The sequence below is a fragment of the Melanerpes formicivorus genome, unplaced genomic scaffold (assembly GCF_026170545.1).
Source record: "Melanerpes formicivorus ecotype bairdi unplaced genomic scaffold, bMelFor1.0.p_v2 SCAF_6, whole genome shotgun sequence".
NCBI lineage: Eukaryota > Metazoa > Chordata > Aves > Piciformes > Picidae > Melanerpes > Melanerpes formicivorus.
In genome coordinates this window covers 18,075,370-18,090,468 of record NW_027142358.1, presented here as the reverse complement: position 1 = coordinate 18,090,468, position 15,099 = coordinate 18,075,370, and positions in this window count along the sequence as shown.

Genomic DNA, 15,099 nt, shown 5'->3' with positions numbered 1-15,099 from the left:
ACCACAATTGCTATGCTGCAAATACCCTGGCCTCTAATGTGCCTAGTTTCTATCTGAGCATTGCTTTGAACATTGCTTTTGGTTCTGAGAGTTTAACATACATAGCAGTTTAATGATATCCAAATAATTCATTCTTGAGCAACAATTTAAAACAGGTTTATAACACTACATGATATAAAGCAGTAATCCTTTGGATTAACTTAAAACAAGCCACGAACAAAGGTAAAATAAGCAATTGCACACCCTGATCTACCTTTTCTCCTTCAATACCATTTGCCTCATTTCTTCATTTTTTAACTGCTGCACAAACACTTGGTTCCTAATTTTGGAAAGTCTGTTATCATTTAGGGATTGTGCCAGGACAGGAAGATTTTAAACTGGTGGTAGCAGTATCGTTTGACTCTTGCAATCCGGACATCTTGATGCAAAGCGGGGTACGTGTGTTTCAGTACTACAAAAACTTAGTGGCATGGTAAACTTCTATTGTAGGAATTATCTGCATACATACATGCAAGCAGAATTTTCAGTAATCATACAGATGCTTTTATTGTTTGGTCTTTCAGACAGGTTCTGTTAAATCCTAAATGTTTGAACACTTCCTCGTGTTTGAGCATTGCCTACTTCATGTCTGCACAAAGAGTCACATTGTTGAACTGGCCCTCTAAGGCATTTAGAAATTGTAGTAAAAAGGTTGCACATTTTTAATGTTTGAACACTCCTACTCATATCATCCTGTCATTTCCATGCTAAAAAGCTAGTTATGCAACCACAAAAAGATTGCAGTAGGCAGCTATTTTTTAGAAAAATTAATCACTACAATTTGCAGTCTCATGCACATGCTTCAAACCCAGCATTTTTGCTGCAGTCACACTGCATGCTTGTCACACAGAGTTTTGCACCAGCCCCAACAGCCACTTATTTCTCAGGTTTTCTGTACTACCAGCATAAATTTAGAGCTGCACTTTGTACTGCTGTGAGGAAAGGAGAACTAAAAATCCAGTGCTAGACTTCAAAATAAGATATGAGCATATATCTCTGCATAAAAAGAGCTTCACATTTAACATCTAAAATGCAAATGCTTTAAGGAAACAAAAATTTGGCAAATTATGTACCACATCACATGAAAGACATAAGTAATTTTGAAATTGTGTTTTAGAAGGTCCTTAACAAAAGCCTTTCCTTTGGAATCTGGTATTTTATACATGTATACTTGTACACTATGGACTGACAGGAGCTTTTATTTCTCAGCTGTGCCAGTTTACAGTAAGCAGGAATGTCATCTACCATACTTGAAGCTATGACTATGAGAGAGATCATGAACAACTTGAAGTTCAGTGTTGACACAGTAAAGAAGGAAAAAGCATAGCGAATTAACTGCTGCTTCACCTGCTGCAGCTTGTCCTGATGATTCAGTTTATGTCACCTATACACACACCTGGTTTCTCAGTAATGAAGACAAATTATTTACAAAGGTCACAGAATCTTCTAAGAATTGTCCTTGGTACAATGTACTTCAACAGACCTCATTTTGCTACTCTCCATTTAAACAAGTTACTTTGTTGCTACTCTCTTTCTGCATAAAACATGGACTACTCTAGGAATGAACAGGGCACGCCCTCACCTGTCCCCACCTCCTCTTTCCCTTCACACTCTGTTCAAAAGATGCACAAAAATTAAGATAAAAATTATGCATATATCTATGTCTATATAAAAATGATGCAAATGATACATGTGTGCGGAGATAATAAGGTAATTTGCTGGAAGACATGCTTTCACAGAATCTCATTACTTTGGGATAAACACAAGGGCTGATCCTTAACACTGCTCTGGTCAAATATATCCCTTCTGAAGTTGTTTCAATACTTCTCAGTCTCTGACAGCCTTTGAAAAATCTTAATTCTATTACTTTCCAAATAAAAAAACAAATTACAACCTGACCTTACTAAGAGTAGTAATAAGAAAGTGAGAAAGTTGACCTTACTGTAACAAGAATTCTTTTAGAAAGTATATTTCAGAAAGAACACCGGACAAACACTAGGGTCAAGGGTTAATCTTGTCAGTCCAGTATCTTTTCTTAAACTCTAAGGGAAAGACCATCAAATCCCTATTTCTGGTTGCCAATAGATTTCAAATAGAGATTACAAGATTGTTGTTCATTGTTCCATGGAAAGGACACTGCTTTTCAATTCTTTATTTTCCCTTACAGAAGAGATCATCAAAAGGAAAAAGATCACATAGGAAAACTAAGAGAGTGCCCTTTCTTCCAGACAAAGAATGAGAGAGAAAAAAAGAAAAAGGGAAAGAAATGTACAGATAACAATTTATCCTACTGAAATAGCTCATCATTGTTGCCTCACTAAGCCATATTGAGGCTAAGAACTTTTGCCAGGGCTCATACTCCTTGCTCATTCACCAGCTTTATCTCCCACAGCTTATAAACCCTTTCTTGATCCCTTCCCTCTCCAGTCAAGGCCTCAGATTCAATAAAACCCTTTCCCTCAAACTCTTTCCATTTTTAATTCCCCTGCCTTCACATTTGCCCAAACTTCCCCTTTACCGTACACAGCCTGCACAGGGTTGGTACATTACAATATTTTGTTCAGCTTTTTTTCAAGTAATGTACATGATATGGTTGACTTTATTTAAAATAACATGTGCTCAGATATCAAAAAAGGTCATGCTTCCTACAGGTTTATTGGCAGCTATGATTTGTTATGATTCAGTCAGTTCTAGCCTCGGGGTTTTACTCACAGGACAGAGTATTTCACTCAGTTCTTCTATAGTACTCTATCAGATGCAGCCTTTCATCTAGAAAAGAAATGACAGAATTAATATTTTGATCTTAACACATAATTATTTTTTTTTTCCCATGGCTGCAAGTTAAGAGAAGGCTTGGTGATATCTGATGGACCATTAACTACAAAAAGCTGTCACCAGAGTTCCATTTCAAGCCAAAACTGGAGTGGATAAAGTAATCCTCCAGGTGAAACACTGCAGTACAAACGACTAGAAGCAGCATATTCTTCTGCTCAAACATCTGATGACTGTAACTTCCATCTGTGCCTTGCTGAATTCTGGCAGCAGGCAGGACTGCTTAGTCTATTATTGTTCAGCCAGCAGGATGACTTTGTTAGGGCAGAAGATGTAGGACAGCTTTCTCAAATGAAGGCAGCTATCAGAACAAATTGGTAACTGAGGAAACACTACTCCACTGGAATGAGATTATGACATGGTTATCTATAGGAAGACAAACTATCAAAGAGGAATTGGAGTAATGTGATATAGGGTATTTAGATTTTGATTCAACACGTATCACTGTCTCTTCAGTCAATTATGGGTTGTTATTATGCTGTACTGGTAACAGTCAACCTTTTCTGTTTAATAAATAGGAAAGGTGTTTCCACTGTCATATGACAAGAATACAGATGAATTAAACACTGTGCCATAAGAGAAGTATATTGCAGCCAAAGTGTAGTTCAGGATACAATATTCATGCTTATCTGGTATGTTATGAATCAGTATCTGTAAGTCCTTCTTTTGAAAATATTGGCTAGCATTTTGATGCTTCAAGAGAAATTTGCTTTCAGATGTACTTTAATGATTGAAGATTGTACATGCCGCTTCAGTTAAATAATGAAATACTGGCTTACATATACTATGTCCTTTAATTACAGGATTAATCTTCAAAGCATTGTGGTGTACATTTGCAAAGTCACAGAGAGAATGAAAGGATTACAGAGGATAAAAACCATAGAGACCATAATAGGTGTCAATGTGAGTGTTGATAATAAAAAAGATGCATGTACGTGAAGGATATATTTTATACACTAGGATTACGCAGCATACAAATGAAAGAACTATGATTCCTCTGTCCCTTTACACCTGCAAAAGATTGTGACAGCTCTTTATACTAGGCTACTCTAATATTTACTATTGTCTCCTTCCTAAATCTGTGTGTCAAGTGCCCATTGTGTTCGTTCTCAGTAGGAGAACTTCTCTGTGTTACAAGTCCTCTAAGTGATCATTCCTTTATTTAATGGAATCAGAAAGTAGGAACTTCTGATTTACTGTAGTGTCTTTCACAATGTTATTAGACTATTAAGTTAAAAAGATACCTTCTTTTTCACTCTTTTATTGAGCTCTCCCAGATAACCACTATGGAGACAATGAAGCAGTGAAAATATTTAAAAATGTATTTTTACTAGCAAATGAAAGAGGCACACCAAGCCAGACTGTCTCAACTTCAATTTCTTCCCTGATTTTCCACTCTTTATGTCTACCTGATGGAGTTAGCCACTCTTAAAAAAATGTTTTGCTCCTGTATTTAAGATAGTATCTCAACTTCATAGCGTCTGTATGCTAGTTTGACCTCTGAGAAACTATGATGAAATATATATAAGTGCACAATCCTTAAAACTTAAAGCTATATTTTGGGTACAAAACCCAACAACAATAAAAACAAAACAACAATAAAACAAAACAGAAAACAGCACACAAATCAGTAATATATTTTCTTAGCCAAGGATCCTATTTCTGTTTAGAACTTACTGAAGAAACTGTATTGTATTGAATTGTAACTCTTAAAACTAATGGTCTTTCACTGAATTCTCTGGAGCAAATGTAATCTAGAATTTGATGACTTTATCCCATTACTTGTACCCAACTATTTAGTCTACAACAGTCCTGAAGAAAAGGATTTGGGAGTATTGGTGGATGAGAAGCTCAACATGAGCCACCAGTGTGCACTTGCAGCCCAGAAAGCAAATCACATCTTGGGCTGCATCAAGAGAAGCATAGCCAGCAGGTCAAGGGAGGTGATTCTCCCCCTCTACACCACTCTGGGGAGTACTTGGGTACTGCATTCAGTTCTGGAGCCCCTATTACAAGAAAGATATGGACATGCTGGAACATTTCCAGAGAAGGGCCATAATCAGAGGGCTAGAGCATCTCTTCTATGAAGACAGGCTGAGAGAGCTAGGACTATTCAGTCTGGAGTGAAGGCCCTATTGTGACTTTCCAGTATCTTAAGGGGGCCTACAAGAAAGCTGGGGAGGGACCTTTAAGATGTTAGGTAGTGATAGGACTAGGGGGAATGAAGTAAAACTAGAAGTAGGTAGATTCAGATGGGATGTTAGGAAGAAGTTCTTCACCATGAGGGTGGTGAGACACTGGAACAGATTGCCAGAGAAGTGGTGCAAGCCCCATTCCTGGAAGTTTTTAAAGCCAGGTTGGATGGGGCTCTGAAGCAACCTGATCTAGTGTGGTGTTCCTGCCCATGGCAGGAGTATTGGAACTGGGTGAGCCTTGAGGTCCCTTCCAACCCTGACAATTTTATGATTCTATGATCTGCTGACCTAGACTCATCTCAATCAGTTTAAACAGAACCACTCAGAGGGAGACACTCAGAACCTGACAGTGGTTTTGTGGCTTCCTCTTTATCTAATACACTGTTGTCTCTGTGGTACTTCTGTATTTTCTAACTGGCATACAGAGGTGATCATGGGCAGAAAAGACATCAAGAAAAATCAGGAAACTGGAATTAAATGTAAAGCACAAGAATGTATTACTTCATGTCTAAATCCCTTGCTATTCTGAAATAAAAATACATGTTATTTTTGAGCCAAGGAGATTTAAAGTACTAGCTCCAGGTCACTGTGAAAAGAAAATGGAGAAAATAAAATCTGTAAAGCAAGTATAGGTTATTATATTGATACTCTTCTATATTTTATATATATACATATAAACATCTATTTGTCTTTTAGCCAGTAGTATAGTAGTGTGTAAAGTTCATAGGAAATTATACTGGGATATAAATGGTCAGATAAATAAAGGAAATTTATATTTGCTACATATCAAATAACCTAAACATCAGATACTTACAGTAAAGTTAAAACATAATGTTTTGTGTGTGTGTTGTTTTTTGACTTGCCTTCATTTTCCACAGTTTCTCAGTTATACTCTCTTGGGATATTGTCCAGTTTCCTCTCTCTACTTTCCCATTGGCTTGTGCAGGCTGGCATGCTCTCCCAGTGCAATGTTTATGCACTCTTCTTCAGTCTAGCCTTTAATATTAAAGACAAGAATTAAGTATCTGTCACTTTTTCTCCCTTTAAATCCATTTCTCTCATAGTTTCCACTAAAGGAGCAAAAGTACAGGCAAGAATACATACTAAATGAATATGAATTTCTGATGTGCTAGTTTATGAGGTGTTTAGTTTTTTCCCAAAACTGTCTAATTACCCTTTGAATTTAAATATACATTTAAATAACGTACAACTACTTTTTTTCAGGTGAAAGTTTTGGCAACAAGTGCATTCATCACATTTATTGGAATGCTTTGGGATCTGCTGCACTCTTTACGTGCTTCTAGAATCCAATGTGGTAACAGTTTGAAATTGCTTCTAAAGGCCACATGTCTGCTAAGATGCTGGAAGACCAGATTAACACAGGTGTCATCAAAACAGATCAATGCCATCAAAACACTTTGCAGAATTCCACCTCCTAAAAGAGGAGCCTTCACTGGTAGACGATGATCACTTGGGCTGAAAAGTCCCCTTAAACGTGACTGGGCAGTTATTAAGCTCTTCAGGCTTAGCACATAAGCTCAGGGTGAATTACTGCACTTAAGCCTTACAAAACACTGGCTTGATTTTCTTCACACTTGCTGCTGGTGTTCTCAGGCAGGACCAGGGCAGAGGACCCGCTGGGAGAGGAGATGCAAATAACCGTGCTGGTCACCGAGGGGGAACATGCTGCACCGAAACCAAGCAGGGCAGGCAGGGCGGAAGCCGGGGGAGCTGGGGGGATGTCAGGGTGAAGGGCGCGGGCCGGAGCAGGGTGTCCGTCCATGTACCTGTACGAGATAGCACTTCGCCAGGCAGTGAAGCCTGAAAAAGCTGGCAGGCTGAGGTGTAGGCGCCGGGAGAGAGCGGCATTTCACACCAGTCTAGGCCAGTAACAACTAGTCTCACAAAGGCTTTATTGTCTCTGCCATCTGCTTCCCTGTGATGAATGGCATACAGAATATCACTTCTGTCGGCATCTTAGATGCTGCCAGGTTCAGTAATAGAGTCAGAAGGAACTGGGATTCCTCCCTCAGCTTGCTAATACTTTGATTTCTCAGCTCCAAATCATGCAGTGCTTTCCAACCTTGCTGATACAGACTCAAGTCAGAAACCCCCACACTGCTGTCCTGCCTACACTGATGTTTCCTCACATGCAGTTATATTGCTCCTGCTAAAAAAAAAAAAAAAAGAAAAGAAAAAAGCTCCCAAACACAAAACCATTATTGCAGACCCACTTGTGACCCTTCTGCATGAGAGTTAAGGCACATTGCTGGGGACATGGCAAAGCTTCTCTTCACTAGAACATCTCTGTTCTGTGGGTAGAGAACACATCAGCCTCCAGCACTGCTGCTTTGATGCCGGTATGTTTCAATTACATTTTCTCGCAGAACATTTTTGTGTCTTTAGAGGACTATTTTACATCTGACTTGCTGATTTGAACATGGCACACATTCAGCCACTCCTTTCCTTTTTAAAATCCAAATTTCACTAGGCTCTACACAACACTATGGCTCTTGCGTACTGTAAATTAGCAACCCCAACAACGCAAAGTCATGAAACTGTAACAAAAAAAGTTGTTTCTTAAGGCAACAAAATTAAGTGCTAGAGCATCAGATGACTCACACGCTTTCCTCTTTTCTGCTGTCTTCATGTCATATTTGTTTGACAATTAATTAGAAGATATGAATTAGAATGCCTTTCCTTTCTATGCAATATTTCTATATTAATTCTAATCATTATGCAGCACAAGAGCTCCAGACTTTGCCTCACATAAAACCATATCCTTGTTCAGCTGTATATCTAAGTCCTAATGTTTTTCTCCATAAGAAAGAATAGATGGTTTTAACCTATTTAAATTTGTCTTAAATGCTTGAGTCCACAGAAAACTGAATGTGCTTTCTGCTTCATTTTAGGCAATTCCAATTAATTTCTTGGAAATGCACTTAACTGTTTCTTAAGACAGTGCAGACTTCTGTTACTAAGCAAATACAAAATTAATTCCCCAGAGATGCAGAGACACCCTATGTTGTCTACAGCATCTCATGATCTTAGGCTGAAAACAGGCATCCAACTACTCTATGCCAATCAGTTGCAATAATATGGATACTTAGATGTGGAATTAACCCCAACTTTCCTGCACCTGATTATCATTCTTGAGACTCTGTAAGAAAGCCTGGTTCTCCTTCCTTGCACATTTGCACTGAATAAAGTGATGACAATCACAGAATTGTTCTGCTTGGAAAAGATCCCCAGGATTGTCAAGTCCAACCATTGACCTATAAAGTTCATCCCTAAACCATATGCCCAGCCACCACATCTAAAAAATCTTTTAAACACATCCAGGGATGGTGATTCAACCACTTCTGTGGGCAGCCCATTCCAATATCTGACCACTCTGTGAAATTTTTTTCCTAATGTCCAGTCTAAACCTACCCTGTTGCAGTTTGTGGTCATTCCCTCTTCTGTTACTAACTACTTGTGAGAAGAGACCAGCACCAACCTCTCCACAACGTCCTTTCAGACAGTTCTAGACAGCAATAAGGTCTCCCATCAGCCTCCTCTTTTTCAAACTAAACAGCCCCATCTCTTTCAGTCACTCTTCATATGATTTATTCTCCAGGCCCTTCATCATTCACCAGCTTTGCTGCCCTCTGCATTCACTCCAGCACCTTGATATCTCTCTTGCATTGAGGTGCCCAAAACTGGACACAATACTTGAGGCGTGGCCTCACCAGTGCCAAGTATAGAGAGACAATCAACTCCTTACTTCTGCTGGACACAGTATTTCTAATACAAACTGGGGTACCATAGGCTTTCTTGTCCACCTGGGCACAGTGCTGGCTTACATTCAACTTGTCAACTAGAACCCCCAGTTCCAAGTGTGACCCAGTGCCATATGTCACACTTGGGCATTGCCCTCTGCCCATGCAGCATTATGTATCTCAAAGAGATCAGCATATTTTTATTAAAAATATATTCAACAAAAGTAAATGAAAGAAAAGGCAAAATTTCCAATATTCTAGCCACATAGGCAGGCTACTTAATGTTCTTCTCTGATCATAGGCAGGAAATGTCCTCTAGTGTTTCCTTTAAAATAGAATGTAATTATTTCTTGGCTTTACTGCACATTGCAAATAATTCCCAAGTTAATTATTTTTCCATCAAAGTATTAGCTTTTTATTCTGATTATACCGAGCTTAACATTTAAACACTGAAAACAGATATTGTTTCTGGTACCTAACTAAAGTGTAAAATGTTTTTAATGGAATACTGAAATAACATCCTTAAGTGCTTTTCTAAATCTTCTGGGATTCACTCTATCATGAATGCATAATGGCTAATCCAAAACTCTCATACAATACGTGCTCAAGATAAGTCACAGTGAACTATACCACTTTCACCACACTTACAAAAGTTTGCCTGCATTTATTTGTTTTTCTCAAATAGTATTGCTCCTAAACCAAACTATTTTTCTTCTCCATTGTTAGAGAACTGTCATACTGAAATAAACATAGTTATTTCTTTCTAAATTTTGCTGGGTACTGTACTTGCATACTGTCTTCTGTAACTCAGTGCAGCTCTTTAATTCTGAAGACAGAGAAGGTGTCCCAGACTGAGCTGAGCAATAGGTCTTTATCACTTTAATATCTGACCTGATCATGCCTGAAAATAATGGACTGCTGGGACAAGGAGTAAGAACATAGTCACCAGTTCTGTATAATTTCCCTCATCATCCATGGCCACTAGAAAAAAAATAATGAACAGATTTGTGTCTTTCTAACCAATTAATAATGTTCCACAATCTTTCATTGATATTCTAAATTGATATAAAATGCACACAATTTATTTTTATGTAGTTTCATGCATTTTAATGGCACAAGCATTTTCTCATACACATTTTAGGGTCTTGCTGGTTCATGGAGTTTTGTTTTTAGGATGAAAGTGCAGAAATGAGGAAAGAGTGAAAATGTAAGTTCCATAGAAAGTCTGGGTTTAGTCCTGTTTTCCTGATGTGTGAAACTGCTGAAATTTATCGATGTATAAAAATTCCTACATCTCACCTCTGCTGTGTCACATTTTTGGGTGCATGATGCTATCATGAGATAAATCTCTAACCTTGTTATTTACTTTATGGAAATATCCCAGTATCTACCGAGGTGTAAATAAAATCAGAATCTGGCCTACAGCTTGTACTTTACCAGGCATTTATTTTTATTTAATTTTAATTACAGAGTCCCTTTTTTCTTTTTCCTAGGACATTCCAAAAAAAATGGTATCTTGTAATAGAAATTTTATTTGTTTGAATAACTGTTTTCCTAAGTGAAAAAAAAAAATAAATCCATTTGGCTGCATGCCAGTTACATAAAACTAAAATAAAATCTTTACTGACTTTAATATTTTTAATGTATGCTTTCATTTCCACAGGCATGACAAAAATTACTGAATTTCATAAAAATAGGCATACAAAGAATATTTGCTTAAATTCAGAAATTTTGACTAAATTTAAAAATTTTATATGTAAATAGGAGTTAGTTTAAATGTCTTAAGATAAGAATCTGTTCCAAATGTAAGAAAAACACGTACACTCTCAATGACTGGAAAAAACCCTACTATGTCATATTTTCATTTCCAAGCCTTCTCCTCTATCCCATTTTTGGGGGGAAACAAATGAGAATGATGAAGTAATTTTATCTTTTTTTTTTATTCTGATGTCTTTTACAGGATTATTTCTAGGACTGGGTATTGTTCATCTATTTTATTTGGAATAGGATCAGGTTGAAGTTGTATTTTTCTTCCAAGGTGTCTGCTTTGTATAAACATTCATGAGTTGATACCTGCGGTTGGCTTTTTTCTAAAAGCTGTATAACTGTTATTGCAACTTTATCTGTGGTATTTGAATGAATCTGTGGGCTCATTTGAATTCATGAGACTTGTTATAAATTTTAAATATTAAAGTCATATTAAAGTCTAATGAAGAACAAGAATACCATCTGGTACCTGCAATCTAGTAACACCTGCATAATATAAGAGGGAAAGAGTAACATAAGCAATGAAGATGGAACCTTGTTTGTTTATTAAAACTTCAGATTTGTTTTAATCATTCTTTCTAATCTCTTCTTATGAAAATCATGTTCCAAAGTGGCTTCTTTCCAGATCTCTGGATAGCTCTTTGTGTCTTAATCCACTAAAATTTGTCAGAGCATCTAAGTGCCATCTTTTTCTTAAAGAAGAAAACTACTTAAATTCCCTAACAGTAGCCTATTTGACATCGAGCTTTGGTCACACACAAGACTGTATTGAAGATACCTGTTCTTTTATTTCTGTGGACTGCAAGGCAAATTCAATTTAGGGTTTTCAGGTGAGTTGTGTATCATGAGAATTGCAGGAACAAAAATGGTATTGCTTGAACAGTTATACTACTTGTAAAGATGCAAGATGTTTTTCATGATATTAAACAACATATTTTTTCTCACTTGCCAAGACTTTTCAGAACTGATTTTCCATAAACTTCCATCAAGATTTATTTCTGAGCTCAGACATTAAGATCAACTCACCAAATAACTACTGTGTTGTTGTGAATACTATCAGTTTAGAACATGATGGTATCCTTGTAAGATACTGGTAAAATATATATAAAATATATATAAAAATATAACTTTAAAATGAAATCTTAATTGCTGGTAAAAATTAGATGTGTGGTGAAGGAAGGAGCAGGCAAGACTGATACCAACAAGGCTGGTGTTTTGCAGTGTACTGCCTCCAGTCCTGGTCACTGGTATCACACACTGGAATATGCAAAAGCCTAACCAACCCATTCACAAAGCATTTGTAGTATAATGAGGTGTCACTACTGACTGTTATTTTGCCCAATATCAAAATTACCAAGAAAATATTTTTCAATTGAGTTTTTTGGAAACCTTGAGAGTAACTGAAGAAGTTTGACACACCGGTCAACTGTGGGTTGAGATAAGTCCCAGAAAAGCATTAAACCTCTGTGGCATAGTAAAATACTAGGATTATGCCACACTTTGTTAAGTATATATGCATTTGCTGTAGTATAAATCCATAGCATCATCCAGCAGCCTGGCAACATTTCCACTCAAAACTTTCACTGTGCAATGTCATTTCACTATGCATTATTCAGGACCAGTGATCATATTTGACTGGCAGGAGCAGCAAACTGATTGCAGTGGTCAGACAGCACTTTCCAATGCCACAGTCTAATGGGATCATGAACCCAGAACAGACTTGGGGAGTTCTCTGCACTAGCAAAGCTATTTAAGGTGTTTAAACTTGAGTTTGTCCCAGTATTCCTGGTCACCATTTCTGATTATTTTCTTACATACTTGAATAAGACTAACTGTCCATTTTTTTTAATAATTCATGCTGCCTGCAATAATTTTGAGCCTATAGCACTGAGCATTCAGAAACTGAGACAACACTTATAAAATATCTGCCATTTTAAGTATATATATATATACAGATATATGTAACGGAAAACAACATGCTTTTGGCTTAAACTCTAGTTGCTCATCATGCCAGATGACAACCAGTGTTTTAACCTGAGAGCTTTCTGACATCTCATTTTTATCTCAGTATTTTCTCAGCTATTGGTGCCTGTGTACTTCCAAGCATAAATGTAAGAATCTGTCATACCATGAAAAAATATAGTTGCTTGCCAATTATTTCCATAGCCACTAAAGGCAAAGATACCAAAAAACTTACAAGACTAGTTTTAGGAATTCATTGATGCAAACTTTAGTGCTGTTCACATAAAGCCTATGCATATTTCCAGACAAGTGTTCATCATTACCTATTAGCTATAAATTAAAACCAGAGACAATCTAGTAGAATACTTACAGAATAAAAGCAGTCTCAGCACCATTGGGACAATGATTCAGGGCCCTATTGCTTTTAGGTAATGTGCTCCATTGTGTCTTATAAAAGTCAGATTTGGACTTAAAGAAGACATTATACGCTAAGTGTTTAAATCACTTTTGAAGAGAAGTCACACTACCTTAGATTACTTAAAACTGCAAGATAGAATTCCTTTCTCACCTGTAGGCTTGTGGTGGTTTGGAGAGAGGGGCCTAGCCTGCTCTCCCCCACAAAGAGGAAGAAAAACCACATCTAGCCAGCCTGAGAATCAAAAGGAAAAAAAATGCTATATTTTACAAGCAATTTTGGAAAATGCAGGATATGTACACAATTTACAGTATTTACAACATATATACAGAAAGATACAGCAAAGTAAAAAAAAAAAACAAACCAATAATACAGGAACAAAATTCCCTCCTCTGCAGGAGGGTGTCCCCCCCGTACCCCCTTCTCTCCCCTTTTTTCCCAAAGAGGGTTAGAAAGAGAGAAAAAGAGCAGTTATTAATTAAAGCAGAGTGTTAGTAGGCCTTATCTGTTCAGGGTCACTCTGGCAGGGAGCCCAGAAGCAGATGAGCTGGAAAGGGAGAAGGAAAGGAGCGAACTGAGGAAAGTTCTGACTGCACCTAAACTTAAAACTGCATTCTACCAATCCACCAATGAAATTAGTTTAGAATATCTGATTGTTTTCATTAATATTCCAAAACATTCAGCCAGAGTGTCCCAGCACTCTCTCTTTCGTAATGGCACAGCCTCAAATGGTCACAGTCCACCCCTTCTAAACAATTTCATTGGCTGTTCATACTGTCCATCCAATCCAAAACAATAGATCTGAATTTGAGGATTTACTAGCTTGGAGTCTTTTAAGTTTTATTTTATTTAGGGCCACCAGAATCCAAACCACACAACGAATATTGCCCAATCATGTTATGTTGATGCATGCTGCAAGACTTCACACATAATTACAGTTTTGACTTTCTACAGTTCCCAAGCAGACTTCTAAAAGAAACTATAAAACCAAAACCCCAACACAAACCCAATCAAATCAATCAAAATATACATGAGTTTGTCTTTCCCAGTTTGCAAGAAATTTCATAGTTGATGACTTTTTAGGTTCTAATTCCATCAGAGGACAAGATTTGCAATGAGGTCTCTTAATTTCAAAAAGTAGATAGATAGAGACCCATTGGTAAAATACTGTCTCAGAATGATCACATAAAATTTCACAATTAAGGAGAGTATGTTCTGACCTCAACGCATGAAAATCTACTGCACTAAATATCGTCCAGCATAGTATCAATGGTGCAGACTAAAGAGAACAGAACAAACAGAAACATTTTCTTTGAGAATACCTCACCCCACATCTAGCTGAAATCTACTATCAGTTCGCTGGTTAAGAACAAACTCCTTACTGGGTTATGACTAGGTCTGTGCAGATTCATCAACATGGTCCCTGCCAAAAAGCATGAAAACACAGGCAAGAATTCTGGCCTTTGGCTAACACATTTTACATATATTGGATCAAGGATTTTCCGTGTTTATTAATTCCAAGGAAAAAGAAATAAAAAGGGAGCAAAGATTTGAAAGACTTGGTTGGTTGATTGAGTCTCTTTCTCTTTTAGTTTTTTTTTTTTTCTTTTCCTTTCTTTTTTTTTGTTGTGTTTTTTTTTTTTTTCCCCTCTGATCAGAGGAGAAAGCTGCAGTAAGGTCATGGAGAATATGGATAAACTGGGATAGGAAAAAGCTAGATAGACAGACACAGATGACATACTATGTAGATTCTGGGAAGATAAAGAATTTTATTTAAAGTGCAAATTGAAAGGAAAGTATCCTAATGAATAAAAATGTTCTATTTTCCCTAGATGCATCAAGTTTCTTTAGTAAAGACATTTATAAACTGTCAATATCAGCCCCTTGTGGATCACCTCCATTATGCACCATAATTAAAGAATTTCTGTTTCCATATAGTTGAAAAATATGCAATCAGCTGGAGCATTTCCCTTGGCAGATGCATTTAAATGCTCCAGTGGTGCCACACACTGACTTCTACAGCAGTCTTTCACCCTGCAGCTGCAGTAACAGGAAGAATATGCCTCTCCAGAGGTAGGAAGATGAGGCAACAGCAAAGCTGACTTGTTACAACTGCTGTCACTCGCAC